This window comes from Anastrepha ludens, chromosome 5, assembly GCF_028408465.1.
Source record: "Anastrepha ludens isolate Willacy chromosome 5, idAnaLude1.1, whole genome shotgun sequence".
In the NCBI taxonomy this organism is placed as follows: domain Eukaryota; kingdom Metazoa; phylum Arthropoda; class Insecta; order Diptera; family Tephritidae; genus Anastrepha; species Anastrepha ludens.
In genome coordinates this window covers 29,285,211-29,302,993 of record NC_071501.1, presented here as the reverse complement: position 1 = coordinate 29,302,993, position 17,783 = coordinate 29,285,211, and the positions used below count along the sequence as shown (strand labels likewise).

The following is a 17,783-nucleotide window of genomic DNA, read 5'->3' as shown; positions in this document are numbered from 1 at the left end:
GTTTATTCCTGTGTGTCGCCTTTTTCGCCTCGGAAAAAATTAAGAAAAAACACCTTTTTTTGAAGCCACTGATAAGAGGACCCCCTTAATCCTTTTCGTGTTTTAACTGTCTGACTATGACAGGACTGGGGTAAAAATCCAATATTTTCTTGGTAGTGAACAGCTGTTCTTTCTTAACATAATCTTAATTAATTTCACCTTACTTTTAACCTAAGGTTAGTTTAGGTTGAAGCGTTTGTCCATTATGGGGGCATAGTTAGGCTCATAGCCCATTGTGATGCCGCGTGGGGAACCTTTCGCTATCTCTCCTAAAACCTGTGTGTACTTTTCAGAAATTTTAGAAGATCCTTGATTTGTACAGAGCTAATATTAAAGAATTGTCTACCTAAAATGGTGAGTTTACTCGTACGTCTGGATAGATCAGGATAGTGGTTCAAAAGGCGCTGGATTTTCTCTTGCTCTTCCTCATATAGACAACTTCTGCAGAAGTCATGTATTTGCACACGCCTCCTCTGGACCTGTCTGTCTATTCAGACAGTGCTATCTTATAACTGAAATCAGTGTGATGATACTGTGCTTATCTCATCCTATGAGAAATTCTGTGCGTTTAGCATTGAGAGTCGGACACACTTTAAACCTAAATACAAATTTTAAAACGCCCATAATCTTTGTGAAATCTACCGAAAATGAGTCTGTTAGAATTATTAACCGAAGTTAGTTAGTATTTGAGGTCAGCTGAGAGAAGTGTTTTAAAATATCACAAATATTTACGTGAAAACACTTACAGAGCTTTCAGGTTAGCTAAACAAGTGTGGGCTCATATTTAATCCCATTGAGCCAGTACCAGTGACCTGTTTACAAGGCAGCGCCTTCAATTTTTCTCCAAAGACAGAAGTTTCGCTCTCTATGCTGACAGCAGTCTGTATGAATACTTCTCTCTAAGTCCAATTGTGCGAATTGTTGTGAAGAAAAACTCGATGAGGTATGAACAACGAGCTACAGGGATCATTGGAAAATAATCGGAATAGGAGGTATGGGGTTGATTGAGAGAATTGTTGTGACAAACTGATTCCAAGAAAACTCGCAGAGGTATAAACTACATGGTAGCAATAGTCATCTAAAGTGCAAAAAGGGAAACGTTTTTGGGTTATTTAAGTCAAATTGGTCCGCCTCAGCAATTTGACTCTTAATCCATCCGAAAGATGGTACAAAAGACGGAAGAAGTGCTTAAACTCACCAAAAAACCTTGAGGTAAAACCGTATGACAAGTACAAGAAATTACATTGCTTGCACTACAGCCCTGTAATAAAAGTGAACAACAAAGAATCTTCTAACAGATAGATTTCAATGCGAGCATAACGAATTTATATATGGAACCAAACGCTCCTTTAATTTTCTTACGGTCCGCAATATCAAGAATTCATTCAAGTTTTACATTTTTGCCGTGATAACGTTCTCGAATTTACAATCTTAAAATATTATTAGAAATTACTATTGAAATTATTAGTAAATGATTGCAACTTTAGGTCGTTTAAATCGTCGTATTTTGGTGGCTGCCACTCTCCATGAAGGTGTAGAGGAACTCATCTAAGCCTGAAGACCCATTGTACCACTAGTTGGCTCAAGTTTGCACTTCGGCTCTCTGGTAAACGATGCAAATTTTTGAATGGTTGCGGATTCCAGGTCTGCTAGACATCAAAAAATTAAGCGATGATGCGTTCGACAAGGGCGGGATATTGGCAAAGAAAGTTTTCAACGCTATTTATTTATTTTCTATTTTCTCTTCGTTCCTACAGCTTCGACAGTCATTAGAGGGAAACCCTGTATGTCTCCCAAGGGCTTGATTATGGTGCTAACTATTGTACTAATGTCCAGACTTGTCTAGTTACTTTACAAGTGGGCTCTATGGTTCGTCTACTGTTGTTTTGCGCGATGTAGGCCGCCCTTACTTGAGGATAAAGAGATGCCCACATACTTGGCAGAATTGACTAATTTAAGATCAGTTCTCCTCCTAGCGAGCTCATGCGCGATGCAATTTCCAGCAATTTTTCTGTGTCCAGTTACCCGGTCAACATTGGGAGTGCACCGCTTAACCAACTCCTTTAGAATAGCACTAGAGACAGAAGAGTTCCTGACAACGCAGTCTCTTACAGCTATTAAATCAGCTTGAAAGACGCTGCAGTAGGGAGGTAGACTTGGGCTCAGCTGCAGCACTTCTGAGTGGATGTCACTGTCGACCCTATAATTCAGTTAGTTAAGATGGTCTGTGTCAAGGCAACGTATTAACTTTTAACCCTCCGCTGGGCACCCGAGTTCGGCCAGACTGGCTTTTTCGACTTTGGACGTGAATTTAACATATTTCTATTATAGTTAATGACTTCAGGTTCCAAGCAACTTCCTAAAATTTAATGTTCTATCGATTTAAGGATATAACCTTTTGAAAAGGATTCTTGAACAGCGCGAAAAAAGGCCTGAACTGGTGCCGAACTGAAGGTTTTAAAAAAGGTGACCAACGGAGGGTTAAATATTCCCGTCCTTTATCATTAACAACGTCCCAAGTATCGAAAATATCTGAACCATTGTTTAATTGAAAATGAGCCCAAACAATGTCTTATACAACTTTCAGAGGTATTCGGAATCTCTTAGCGTACACTTTCATCCTATCAGATTGTCTAAAGAGTAAAGCCTTTTGCCCATTTGAAGTGCCGAAATTTTTCCTATTAGAATACGCAAAAGTTATCCTCATTCTACCTGCACGGAATCGTTGGAATCACCTCTTTGCTGTTCTCTTTGCATTTTTTGCTCTATTCCCCTATAAACCAGCTTTTTTGCGCCGCCTTTTTGGCCTTATTGATAATGAACAATGTAGTATTTTCTTGTTTCCCCTTCCATTTGGAACTGACGAATAACTTTTTTCGTAGTGTAATGCCATTTTTACATCGCCGTGTGTTGTGACTCGTTGCAATATATTATATAATATATGCAGAGAGTGAGAAATGGCCCTCTAATGACATTTAGTGGAAAATGGTCACTACTTTTTACTCCACCAAAGTAAAAGGAAATAAATGAGAAGAGAACTGAATCCATACTTTCGCTTCTTCCTTTTAAGTTTTTCCTTATTACTCGTTACCTACATTTTCGTCGTAATTTTTTTCACTTTAATTGCACACAATTAACCTAATTTCATTCTTTTGCCAAAATTCACCTTTACTATGGCTTTGCTTATTTGGTCACCTTTTACTGCCTAATTGGCGCCGTTTATACACACCTGTGCGCACAATATTAGCAGCGCGACGAAAGTATACTAATATTGATTTATTTTCTATTTAATTTTTATGTTACTCTTTATATTACAATAAAACCATTTAACTTAAAATTTGAAACTTTGTACACAATTCAAAAAAATCATTAAGATTCCAAGCTTTTTAGTCTGAATTTTAGGAAAAATTTCCAGTATTCAGATTTATAACCACCTGAATTTTATACAACAAAGTGACAGTTTGAAGTGGCTCAAAAATCGTGTCGATTTTTGATTTTATGCTTTTGTTTTTCGGGTGCTTTTGTGAATATACATCAGGATAATTTCGAGCATCGGTTATATGCAAGATAACACCTTAAATAAAAAAATTTTAAAAATCAAAGCGAATTTGCAGGCACTTTAAACCGGCACCTTGTTGTACTAGAATTCAATGGGCTGCAAAACTGCATACCCAGAAAAATTGTTATTAAAAAGTTTGAATTCGGAGGAACATTTACAAAATTTTTTTTTGTAATTTTGTGCAAAGCTTGAAATTTTGAGTTACATTGTTTTTATTGTAGTATAAAATGTATATGCTTTTATAAAAAAAAAATTATAAATATCTAATAGTATATTTCTATTTTATTAAGTAGGATATAAAAAAATGTTTAATTAAAAAACAAAGAAGAGATAAATAAAAAAATGAGCAAAAAATTAATAAAAAAAAAATTAATAAATAAATAAACAAAAAAAATATTTAAGGAAAAAATAAATCAAAAAGATTAAAAAATAAAAGAAAAAAATTTAAAAAAAATCTATAAACAAATCTATAAAAAAAATCTATAAAATAAATTATATTAAATTATAAATTAAATTAAAAAAATTAATAAATATTCAAAACTTTGCAATATACTTCGCGCTACAATTATTGTGAACACAAGTGTACATATATGATATATACAAGTACGCATATTTTATTTTACGAGTAGAATAGGTCATCAAATTTTATTTTGCTTTGTAAAAATGTTTCGCAAGGTGCCAATTTTTCTAATTGTTTTTATTTTCCATCTTCCATTGCAGCTGGCTAGACCTGTTCCTACATCTATGGAGTTTCACCTAGACAGTGCAGAATACTGCCAAGCACAGCACAAATAAAAAGTAAGTACATTTTATACAAAAAATACATAAAAAAATTAAAAAAAAAACTAAGCAAAAATTAAAAAAAAAAAATTAAAAAAAAATTAAGAAAAAATTAAGAAAAAAAAATAAAAAACAATAAAAAAAAATTTTAAAAATTTTAGAATTACTCTGGCAGCATTAACTATAAATAAATATGTCTATAGAAAGTACTTGCAATGCAAAGAATTGGATTAAAATCTTTTCGCCAGTTATCCTATTCCGCCGTTCAATACCGATTGACGTGTTCGGAAATAAAACTCTAATGCACAATAAATTATAAAAAAATCAATCAATCTAAAATTATTATATAAAAAATCATCTCATTTTTTGTCTCTTGCCAAGGGTCTGGTGAGCAAAATAATACATTTTTGAGGATTTCCTTTGATTTTTTTGGCATCTCCCGATGTTTTCTGGATTTCTTGACTAAATAAAAAAAATTCGGATGGCGCTAAATTATCTATCTATTCGCGGTAAATTATTTAATAAAGCTACAAATGGATGGATTTTCTGGACCCTGGGTTTTATACAACGAATTTTTTACGGTTAATCTCTTACATGATAGGTATTCTGCAAGGGGCGCCCCCATCAGACTCATGTTCAGGTTACGGACACTGCAATGTATTCCAAGCAGAGGTAGCTAAAATTAAAGAAGTAGCTGATCGACTGTTCACTTGTGTAATAACTGTTACGAAGTTAATATCTACTCCAACAGCCAAGCGGCAATCATGGCCCTGGGCTCGATGATGGTGCACTCGAAATTGATTGGGGAATGCCTGACATCACTTTCGATTGTATCCGAATTCTTCAATATAAAGCTCATTTGGGTACCTGGTCATAGCGATGCCGCAGAAAACTGCGAGGTAGATAACCTGGCTAGACAGGGGATCTGTGAGGTAGTTACGCCACGAAACGAGAGGATTAGGATCTTCCCGGGAGAAATGGACTTCGCGTCAACTCAGCGTGCGCTGGGCAAGTACACAAACTTTTAAGGTCTCGAAATCGTTCTGGCCACAAGTGGGTCAGAGGCGTCGAGGGATCTGCTGATGTTAACAAAATCTCAGCTCTCGAATTTCAGCTCTCATGCCCTTACAAGGCCGTGGCCGTCGTGTGGTAAACATGCCGTGAGACTCAGCAATATTCGAGTCCTTTTTACGTGAGTTGCATGGAGAATGAGGTGGAATCATCTTAACGCCTTCTCCTTAATTGACCTGCTTCCTCAGGGTTAAGATTCAAGCATCTTGGCTCTCATTTCTTTGCCGCTAATATAGCAGGCATTGATATTAAAAACCTGATAAATTTTATCAGTAGTACGAAGCAGCTAACACCATTCTTCGTTCGGTTGTCTTCAACAAATATACAAAAGCTGGGGATTTTTTTTGCAACGCTTATATTGGAGTGCCACTTGCTCCTAGTTTTGAAACTCCTTTTTCACTAAACAGAGCTTGGAATGGAGCAAAGTATGAAATTCTCCTAGCACCCAGTCAACTTAAGACCTAAAAAATATTTGTAGGATAGGCAAAGACGGGTGGGCTGTGGATTAATTTTTCCTGTGCAAACTTCCCAGATTTTCTCAAGAATTTTTAGAATTTAGCATTTTGTCAAGGGAAAGAAACTGAAAATAAACTCCAACAACATCCAACCCAAAAATGTCGAGCGAAAGTCGGACAGTGTCCTAGAAAAAGCTCTGTACTATTCTCATTTACCAAACAAAATGTGCACTGAGGATCGTCCTTGATTTATATGGTGGCCATACGCTGAATATATTAGTTGCCTTTTGCCCCATTTTATTGACGACAAAATTGTCATCAAAATTTTCACTTGTTTGCATATAACCCTCCGTTGGGCACCTGTGCCAGACCAGACTCTTTTGGCTTTCGACGTGAAAAAGATCTTTGAACAGGACGTGAAAAGGCCAAACCCGGGTGCCCCACCGTAAGGGTTTAAAAAACGATGTGCAACAGAGGTTGGTGCGTGAACATTCAGTGGTTTTCTCTTCAACAACAGGTTTTTCTAGGAAAAAATTTCGTCATAAAAATCAGCCATTAGATGCAATAAATCAGGACTTCCTAGCCGCCTTTTCTCCATGAACTATCCTCAACCCAGATATAGTGGCGCTTACTCAAAAGTGCACTTAAATCCCCAATTAAAGCACTCAGCTCTTCACATCAAACTGAGCTGTGGTATCGCTAAGTTTTGAGTATCGAAAAATAGAAGCTAAGAATGGCTAACCCGACTATAAAGTCGGGAAACTATTTTGTATCGTAAAATTATATTGACTCTGAAAACGCAAATAGCTCCATATTCTCTTGACGGATCACTGATCATGGGGAGTCTGACGAATTCCTTAAAATTGAAAGGTAAAGTCTCGGGGCATAATTTGCATTCTGGGGCAACAGACAGTCGTATCCTATGCCTTCAAGACTCTCTTTTGACCTTTAAATGGTAATTGGCAATTAAATTTTTTATACTTGAAAGGTAGTCTATTGTATCGGGACATATGGTAGTTTGTCTTCTGTCTCAATAGTTCTATGCGCTGGAGATCACACCAACATAGTGCATTATGACTTGTCAGGTAATCGGTGAGCATAATTATGTCATCTTTTTATGTCGTCTCTGCATCCAAAGTGTTGTGATACTTACTTTTTCATTTCCCCTTTTTCTTCGAACTTATTTAGCAATATTTGAAATTTAATTTTAAAGTAGCATTATTGCCTTTTTTCCTTCGAGCTCTCACGTATTAAGACTTCTCATCCAAATTCAATAAAATATAAATTTAACACAAAGATCAAGGCAGACAAAAATCTATGCATCCATGTGTGCCAATTCCTGGCAAGTTAATATCAGATCTGACATCCTCAATTAAACATTAAATTTATTAAAATAATGCCTTACTTTGCACTTGTTCACGTGTCGTTATACTCGTTAAGCAGTCAACTGAGCGAAAAGCAGCAATTAAATGAAAATAATTTAACAAAAATACTATAGACTAAATTTACTTCAATCGACTATATACAACGGCATTTGTACAAATATACCCAGCGAACACAGGAAGAAATATTCTTCAACGTTTGATAAACTTTTAGTTCTCAAGTTGAGTTTCAGCCTTCCTCATCGATTGATATTAACAATTTTCTCAAGCGTTATTCATCAACTGGTGCTGGAGTAGAAAAATGCTTGAGTAATCATTCACAACTTTCTGGCAGCACTTATGTTTTCTTTGCCGTTTTATTTTATACACAAAACTTTTATTTAAAAAGTTGTATGGTATATAATTATATACTGAAAATATTGAATAAAATAAGGAATCATTTAAATTTATAAAATAAATAAAATATTTCATTTGATACCAATTGGAGAAATATCTTTGAGGTCAAGTGGTGGATTACTGGTTCCTCAACTCGATATCTAAAAAAATATCCACGTAAAAAAATAAAACACATTTGAAGTTGAAAACTCTATAATCAACTTGTTGAGATGCTGCTGAGAATTAACGTTGGAGGTTTAAGAAAATGATTTGATATCAAATGCATCTCAATTTGATATCAAACCAAAAGGTTTACTGGGTTGGTACTAACATCTGACTATCAGCCATCTAATGCATCTAAGTAAATAAGAGCTTTGGCATCCAAACAGACAATTGTTTAGGATTCAATAAGTGAGTAATGCAATGAGCGCATAAAGGGTGGGCCAATATACTTAATAGATATGTATACATTTTTAAAATTAAAAATACTATCAGGATATTTTCAACGAGCAAATAAAATAATAGAACGCTAATATGCCTGAATATTTTAAATTCAACATGAATGTGTAAATATACCATATAAGGTACGGCTGCTACTGGGTGCCCATCTGGTCTAAAATTGTTTTACGTTTGAGACGTCGATGCTTAGTACTTGGTTGGAGCAACGCCAATGCTTCAGCGTTGACATGTGCCCTTAAAAATGGTCTATGAGCCATGCCAAATTTTTTCGCCACGTCAGTGATGCCAAGCATGCCAAGACCACGATTGAGGTTAAGATTTCTCTCGTAGTATTTGAGCATGGGTGCTGTTGCACAACACTATTTTTTGGAGTCGTTGGGTAAGGATAATGCATAATAACGCGTCATTTTAACACCGACAACTATTGCGTTGCTTACAATAGTTCAGCGTAAAAAAATCAGCTGATTCATTTTTGATATTAAATTAACTCAGAAACTGAAAGCAAATAACCAATCACCCACTTTGATATCGGTTCTCTGCTTGAGTTTTGGCACAACTCGGAAAATGGCTGCGATTTTACTCAAAAAGTGTATGAAATAAGTTTATGCGTGAGACATATTTCGTCCACATTAAGAAGACAAATTTTCGGTATTAAGGACTAGGTGGGGAAACCTATACATAGGGCTAGAAAAACCAATGTATCTTAATCGTATGAAATCGGATGTGGGCGAGTTCTGGTTTCAGCAAAAATACTGCGTTTTTCAACATATCAAAGTTTCACAAATTTGAAATGGAAAAAAATTTGATTTTTGATAACTTTTTTCTCTAACGATGTTTCGCATTTTCTTCGAATAGACAAAATATGAAGAAACACCTTGAAAGCAAAAAATTATGAAAAATCAACGAAAATTTTGAGCGACTTCAAATTTGCACTTTATTGTACCGAAATTTAATGGGCTATAAAACTGGGTACCCAACTTTTTATTTCTACTTTTTCTAATAAAAAATATTGATTTTATTTTTTTCTACTAATAAATTTTTTTTCTACTAATAAATTTTTTTTCTACTAAAAAAAATTGTTAAACTTTTTTCTAATAAAAAATATTCATTTTATTTCTTCTATTAAAAAATTTCCAAATATTTAAGAAAATGTGTCGAGCTTTTATAAATCGTTAAGTTCGAAACTCGAATTCTTATGATCTTTTTATAAAATGAACTACGTTTCTATAAAAAATAATCGAAAATATAAACGAAATAAGTATCTAGTTTGGCTATTTGACTTCTCAATTCCCGGCAAATTTATAATAATTTCGGGGGCTTATTATAACATATGTATTTACATAATCGTATTAGCCACAATATTTTCATCATAGGAAGTAAAAACTTGCTAGTAAAACTTCTTTAAAGAATTAACTATGTAAATGGCGTTTGGCAGATATTATTTCTTGTTTCCAAGGCGAATCTATATAAGGTAAATAGCAGTAGTATAAAAAAAAATGTACTTCTAGGTATTATGTTTCTGCAATTTGCTGGTTTCAATGTCAAAATCAGCTGATTACATTCTACGAATTTCAATCAGAAAGTAAAGCAGATATATAACCATCAAAGCGAGATAAAAGAATTACATTTAAGGTACTTGACCACCTTATAAGTTTCAAAAAATTAAATTTTTTTTTTTTACATTTTTTCAATCCTTATACTTTTAAAAATCATCACCTGAAACTGTTTTTTTAAATTCGAATTCTAACAAAGTGAAATCAGTGAAAATGTGCAGGCGCATCCTGCACTCATTACTTGCTGACTCAGCTGAAAGAAAATAGCAAGTTTTAACTTTAAACGCGTTTTTCCAGAAATTACTTTTTTTCGAATGCCGGACACTTTATCTCCGAAACTACTTAGCCGATTTTAATGATTTTGGTCTTGTTTTATTTGTTAAGATGTTTTGTATGCCAATTTACCACATTTTGCAAAAAAAAAGTTAATAAAGTATTGCTTTTTAAGCATAACATTGTGAAAAACAGGGGTGTTTTCTTAACTTTTTTTCAAACATCCGCCATTTTTTTATAATTTTTTTTTTTTGTCAGTTTGTGGTAAATTCTCACGCAAGGAACCTTCCTTTTGAAAATTTTGTTTCTCTCTTTTGTTTTAGAATTACCATTTCTAAGATTAACTGTCCGCCGCAAGACATGATTTTCTTCAGGCCTCGACTTTGGCGCCTCCTGGATATAATATAATATATGTTAAAAAAAGAAATTTTAATAAATCAATTTTTTTTTTGTATTATATAAGCTCTAAATAAAAATTAAAAAAAAAAATTTATTTTAATATATTATACAGAACATGAAAAAAAAAATATTGAATATGTTGTACTTTTTAGCTTTCCAAGGTGGTCAAGTACCTTAAAAATTACAATAAACAAATAAGTTGTAGTAATACCACCTTATAACAATTCGCCTTATTTCGCTCCTTTCATATTACGTTTTTAATATTATTTTTTTATATATATTTTTTATATATATATATTATTATGACATTAATTTTTTTAAATTAATACATTTAAATTACTTTGTGTTAGTTTTTTACATAACATTTTTTTTTAATTATTTTTCTATAAAATTTTTTATATTATTTTTATATTATTTTTTATAAAATTTTTATTTATTAATTTTTACTTTTTTTAACATCATTATTTTTTAAATAATTTTAATTTTTTTGTTTTTAGTTTTATTAATTATTATTTATTTTCATATATTTATTTTTATACTCTTGTTTTTAATATTTTGTTTTTAATTATTAATTATTTTTTTTATATATTTTTTTTTTGGTTTTTCTCTCTTTTTGATCCTGAAACCACCCAAACCGAAGAGAAAAAAATCATATAAAGGGTGGTTAAGTTTCAAGGGCCGGTGTTGATTTTGAATAAATACAATTTTTTTAGGAAATTATTGTCATTTCTCTTTATTATGATAATATTGGTATGGCTCAATTACGTATGGAACAACTTATCTGCCAAATGGCCGTCGCAACCTCGGCGGCACACCTCCATGCGATGGTCCAAATTTTCGATGTTGCTGAGGCATAATTGAGGTTCTATGCCGTTAATGTGCCAAATTATCTCATCCTTTAGCTCTTGAATTGTTGCTGGCTTATCGACGTACAACTTTTCTTTCAAATAACCCCAAAGAAAGAAGTCCAACGGTGTCAAATCACATGATCTGTGACGTGAGATTATTCGGCCATCAAATTTTTCGCGCAAAGAGCCATTGTTTCATTAGCTGTGTGACAAGCGGCACCGTCCTGTTGTAACCACATATCGTCCACATCCATATCTTCCAATTCGGGCCATAAAAAGTTCGTTATCATCTCACGATAGCGAACACTATTCACAGTAACTGCCTGACCGGCCTCATTTTGGAAAAAATACGGCCCAATGATGCCGCCGGCCCATAAACCGCACCAAACAGTCACTCTTTGTGGGTGCATTGGTTTTTCGGCAATCACTCTTGGATTATCATTCGCCCAAATGCGGCAATTCTGCTTACTGACGAATCCACTAAGGTGAAAATGTGCCTCACCACTGAAGATGATTTTCTTCACGATGTGCGCGATATGCATTTTGATTTGAACGCCCGTTTTCATAACAAGCCTGAATAACTTTAACGCGTTACTCGATTGTGTATCTTTCCATGATTCAAATTAAGTTCATCTGAAATTGAAAAATGTCAAATGAATGCCCTTGAAATTTAATCACCCATACATAAGCTGTTCTAGTAAAACCACCTTATAAAGGGGTTTTTAATTGGCGCGGGTCGATTTTGGCGCCCTGTGGCAGCCATTTTGTTTTGGTGACATCTGTCAAGTCTTTTGTTTATTATTCAGTTGTATATGCCAAATCATCGTGGCAAGTTACACGATTCAACAGCACGTTCAAATGATAAAACTTTATTATCAAAATGAGTGTTCATTAACGCAAACGTTGCGCGCATTGCCTCCATTTTCCGGTAGACGTGGTGGCCCTTCCAATTTCTTATGGCCCATTTTGAACCATATGGACCTAGACGACATGTGATTCCAGCAGGACGGCGCTACGTGCCACACAGCAAACGCCATTTTATTCCATTTCAACAGCTACCCGCCCTTATTGAAAAACCCTTTATTAATTCGCCTTGCTTCGTCACCTTATAAGCCATTGTACGAACCTTGGTTTTTGTTTTTATTAAAATTGTCTGTTTTAATATAACTTTTTCATATTATTTTTCATATTAATTTTTTTTAATTTTATATTTTCATATTAACTTTTTTTATTTTATTTTTTCATATTATTATTTTTAATCATATTTTATACAATCTTTTTATATTTTTTTTTAACTATTTTTAATACTATGTTTTAATAATTTTTTAATTATTAATAATTTACTTTTTTATTTATTAATTTTTTTTATGTGTTGTTTGCATATATACGATTTTTTTATTTTATTTCTAAAATTTTTTTAAAAAATTTTATTTTTTTCCAATTTTAGTTTTTGTTTTGTTCGAGTTTTTGTTTCTTGTAATTTGTGCACGATAATCGAACTTTTCGGCACTAATTTCGAAAATAGTGCAATCCGCTGTTTTTGTAATGTTATTTGGCCATCAGGGGGCTGTAATACCGTAATTTATTTTATGAGTTTCCTTTAAAGATGGAAGTTAGTATTATATTATGTTACTATTTTCCACCATTAATCGCCAATTTTACTCTTTCAACAAAGCATATTTAAAAAGAAATCAACCATTGGCCCACCCTTAAAAAGAACTCAGGAAATTTTTTGGCTACCAAAACTGTTTCCCGCTCAACTGTAAATACCTGTAGGTGCATAAAATTCAAGGTGCATAAATGCAAATTGTGATTTTGAAAATTTTATTTATATGCACTTTTTATTTGTTTTACTACATTTCACTTTTCATTACAACGAGCACTAAAATATTTTTGTATAATTTTTCAAACAATTTTTGAAAAACAATTTTTGAAAAATTTCTAAATCGTTTTACTTCATATTTTAGTAGTTTTGCGGTATGTATTTTTACCATATCTTAATTTCACTTAATTGCTCAATACGAAATATTTTCTAATGTCTGCCCTATGGTATCAGTATTTTAATAGCACTTACTCGTGTCTTCGATTTATAACACTTGACCATTCATAAAAGTTTTAAATAGTTTGCCCAGAGGTCAACAAAAGTCAACTGATGCGAATATGTAAAGCGTTCACCTACGATGGGATCTGCCTCCATTTCGTTTAATATTTCTATTTGCAATTTACAAAACGCAATTTCCCACTCAAGTCTTGCGCTGCTTTTTGTTTATTACAGTTAGTCTAACAAATATTTTTTGATAATCACTTTTTTTTGGCAAATTGACAAATAATTGAATATTTGGCATTTGTCGCCATCGAATATTTCGCTATAGTCGTGTACTTGTATGTACATATTACGGCACATGCACGCATACATGAAAGAACAGCACAAGCAAATGTCGAACTCTCTAGAGTGCTGATCAACACATCAATTCGCATCAATCGTTTAGCTTCTGGTTGCTAGCCCAACTAAACCTCTAGCCAGCCCCCAGCGAAGCAGCCAGCCGAGTTTGGTTAATGGAAATTGACGCGTCGAACCAGTTGAGTTGAGCGATGGTTTTTGACAGCAGCTGTTTGTCACGCGCTCATACTTTTTTTTTTGTTTTTGTTTTTTCGTGCTTGATTTCCGTACGTTAAAATGGGCAATTTACAATAAAATTTGAAATTTGCTGGTAATTTTGTAGCTGAAATCAATTAATTTGTAAAATGATTTGTTTTTTTCAAACGCTATGTTTTCGCCTACTTTTATTAATTAAGTTCATTAGGCGTCTAACATTTTGTGGACAATTAAATAAAAAAATTCTTCACTGTTGAAATTTATTTTAAATTATTCGTTGAATGGAATAGTCGACGAATTTTAAATTAATTTTTGTTTTCATTGCTTTATTGCAATGAAATATTTGTCTGCTTTGATAATTTTTCTTAGAGAAGAATTAATTGAAAATCCCATAATTTAACTTTTGCGCCAACCAGGGGCGCTGAGAAGTATACAAATTAATTTTCTCGAGTAACGACGGACAGCCAAATGCTTACTTACAACTCGTCAGGGTTTACTGGCGCCACCCTAGGTTTTAGAATAAAGTTTGATGTAAATTTTTCCACGCGAAAGAAAAGGGATTTGAATTCAGTAGTCAAAGAAAACACAACTGCACTTTACACCGATGGATCCAATAAGGATTGCGGCGTCGGCGCCGGTGTATATTCGAAAGTTCGGGAGACTTCCAAGTCTTTTCGTCTGGGGAACTGAAATAGTATTTTTGAAGCAGAAATTCTCGAGATAAGGGGAACTTTCAGGATAATTAGAAATCATCCGCAACACCTATCGCAAGTATGTATTTTTTCATATAGTCAAGCGGCCATCATAGCTTTGAGGTCACCTATAACCAATTCAAAAATAGGCAGATAATGCAAAAAGAACTTAATGCAGACCTCACTCTCATCTGGGTACTGGCCATAAGGCCATAGAACGAAATGAGAAAGTGGTAGAAGTAGGCTGTTGCCCAGGCGTGCACAAAAGGATGATCTTCTCGCTATTCCAGAAGTAGGCCGTTTGCAGATGGACTAACACGGATACTAACTAAATTATGTCGCCTATTTCTTTTCTGCAATTTTTTTCACGTTAGTCACTAAACAAACGAAAATAGACGACATATGCAAATTCATAGTCACATCAAAATGGTTCGACTAATAAGAAGCATTGGCTCTTCAAGTGGTGGGTGTATCGAAAATACACCTTTTGTGCGAATCGGGTCTGGGCTTTATCACTTTGACAATACCTCCACCACCACTACGATGGGTAGTCAATCGCTCCACTTATCAAATTAATAACGAGAATGAGGGAGGGAATGAAATAGGGTCAGTGAAATGCAAGGAATGCAGAGCGTATGGACTAAAACTTTCTGGACAAGCTAAAAAGAGAATCTACGGTCAAAACATACTACGGTTCCCATAAGACGGAAGTGGCTCGTTAAAATGAAGAGTTTGCAGAATAAAGCGTACAAAGCTGCGTTAAACTCTTTAGATCCTTTGGACATTTTTGGGGGATTTTTTTTAATTGGGCTCGAAATTACTGAGGCGTGCTCTAATTATCAACCATTTTTCCTAGAATCCTATTATGGGAAAACTGAAACTAAAGATTAACAGAGGAAAGTCCTAAGTCAAAAACAAGACCTACTTATACCCGAAAATTCATTTACAACGACAAGACGAACATTAGACATGATATAAGTAGAGGCAATCGGATTTAGCTCTTAAGCGAAGTTCATGTGGAAATATTTACTGATATTAAGCGAAAATTTGTTTCTCATACTGCATTCAAAGTAATGTCGAAATATTTGAGATCCAAGTAATTCTGATGAAAATTATCAACTAATTTGCATGGAGTAGAAATTTGGCATGGTAAAAATAGACAGGAATATCAGTATGTCGGAATGAAACTCTGAGGCAACCCCGAAGTGACAACTAAGAAGTGCAATTTGATACGAGGGGTGCCTTTTATATGTCGAAATTAGATAACAAAAACAAATTTTAATCATCGAAAATCACTTTATTGTTTTTCAAAATATTCTCCATGAAGATCTATACACTTTTGCATGCGTTTGAACCAATTGTCGAAGCACTTTTGCCACTCTGAATGAGGCGCCTCCAAAACATGCATTCTGAATGCCGCAACCGCTTCTTCAGGTGTCGAAAAACGTTGACCTCTCAGTTTGTTTTTTACGTACGGGAATAATAAGAAGTCATTCGGTGCCAAGTCAGGACTATACGGCGGATGACCCATTAATTCGATGTTTTGGGTGCTCAAAAATGCAGTTGTTTGAGCCGATGTGTAAGAGCTCGCATTGTCCTGGTGCAGAGTGATCCGTCTTTGGCGATTGGTTTTCCTAATTTCTTGGAAGTCAACTGGCAAACAAATGGTTGTGTACCACTCAGAATTTACTGTTCTGCGTTGTTCTAGTGGTACGAAAATGTTCACGATTTAATTCCATTTTTGGAGCGAGATGAATCTTTTAAGTTACTGTGAAGAATACAAATAGCGCTGGTATTCAAAACGTTCTGAGTACGTAAAAGCCAAAAAATGTCAAACTTTGCGATACAGCTGCCAGATTGCAACACCAGGGTTGCCAAATCCCGAAATATAAAAGGCACCCCTCGTATTAGACGCCTTCAATTCGTCACTTCTCTGCTCGCTATCTTTGGACTTGCTCACTTGACGAAAACTTTGCATGTGCAAGCAGTAACAAAGTCATCGAACACGATTCGTCGCTAGGGAGTATGGTGATGCCTCATAAAATTTGTATAGTGTAACTCACTCTTTTCAATGCTGCCAACTCTCTTTCAAGAGAGCATTTTTTAGACCGCGTTCGTACAGTGAGAATTTTGTTGCTCCAACTTTCCGAATTCTCTTTTGAGGGGAACATCACGAGTTCACACTCTTTGCAATTGTTAAATTCTAGTCTACAGTCAACAAAAACATTGAGAAGAACGAGAGCACGGGTGTCACAAGTAACGAATTGAAGCAACAAATGTTTCCTTATATGAACGCGGCCTTACCAATACTCATTAAGTGCTTCCAAACAAAAGTAAGTTTTATACCAGTTTATGTTTATTTATGCCAGTTAATTCATTTATTCGCCACTTACTAACACTCGGTGAATCGAAAAGGTCTATTATCAATTCGGACATAGGAAGTTCGATTAGATTGACCAAAAAAAGGAAATTTGAATGGAAACCTAACTTTTTTAACTTCAACAAAAAAAATATATTGTCTCGACAACTGCTGCAGTATTCATGAGAAAATACTCGTAGCCTACTCGTAGAAGGGTACCTACCTAACATCCAATGACGGTAACACAAGCCACTACCGTGGAGATGTTCTCTCTTGAGCAATTCTTCTGACCTTTTTTTTCTATTTGTGGCCAAATTAGGCTGGTTGTAACACAAGTATTTTCTTCTTTTCATATGACCTATTGGTTTTCATCAGAGTACTATTTTGTCTATCTTTAATTTGCATGTTGCCATAGGAATACCAATATGGCCTCTATTTTTAAGCAGTGGAAGACTGTACCCTTTCTGGCTGGCTCATCGGTCTTGCAATTTTCTTCAATACCTCTATACCCCGCAACCCATATAATACTGACCTTGAAGATGGTGCTAATATCATTTAGAGCTGTCAGGCATTCCTTAGTAACCTTTGATCTTAGTTTAACTGCCAACATTGATTTGATGGTCGCTTGGCTATCCGAGAAGATATTTATCATAGTCAGTTGTGAGTTTAGATGTAGGGCTATAGTTTCTTACATCGTTCTTAGTACTACATTTGAGAATCCTGCTAGTTTTTAATACTAGGCCAATACCCACTTCTATAATATACAGAGGTGAGATAGCTGAACCAGTTTTCTGAAATCTGGGAAGCTGGGTATTTCGCGTACGATATGAAAATGTTTTTTTCTGAACTGATTATGTGGGAGCGCCAACGCTTCGTTGTCTTATTATACATACATATTTATATGGCTCATGTGCGCTAGAGCACAGGAACTATCGACGCTAAA

General features: G+C 34.4%; 1 protein-coding gene across 2 annotated transcripts in view; it reads left to right on the top strand.

The window, feature by feature from the left end:
* Nucleotides 1-17,783, top strand: part of LOC128864076 (uncharacterized) — a 49,620-nt gene that overhangs the window by 25,297 nt on the left and 6,540 nt on the right. The window contains exon 3 of one of the 2 annotated variants that reach the window (XM_054103567.1): nt 4,319-4,396. The gene's annotated coding sequence lies outside the window, so the exon portion shown is untranslated. Of the gene's footprint in view, nt 1-4,318; nt 4,401-17,783 lie in introns of those variants that run through there. The other variant, XM_054103568.1, reaches the window with a different exon arrangement.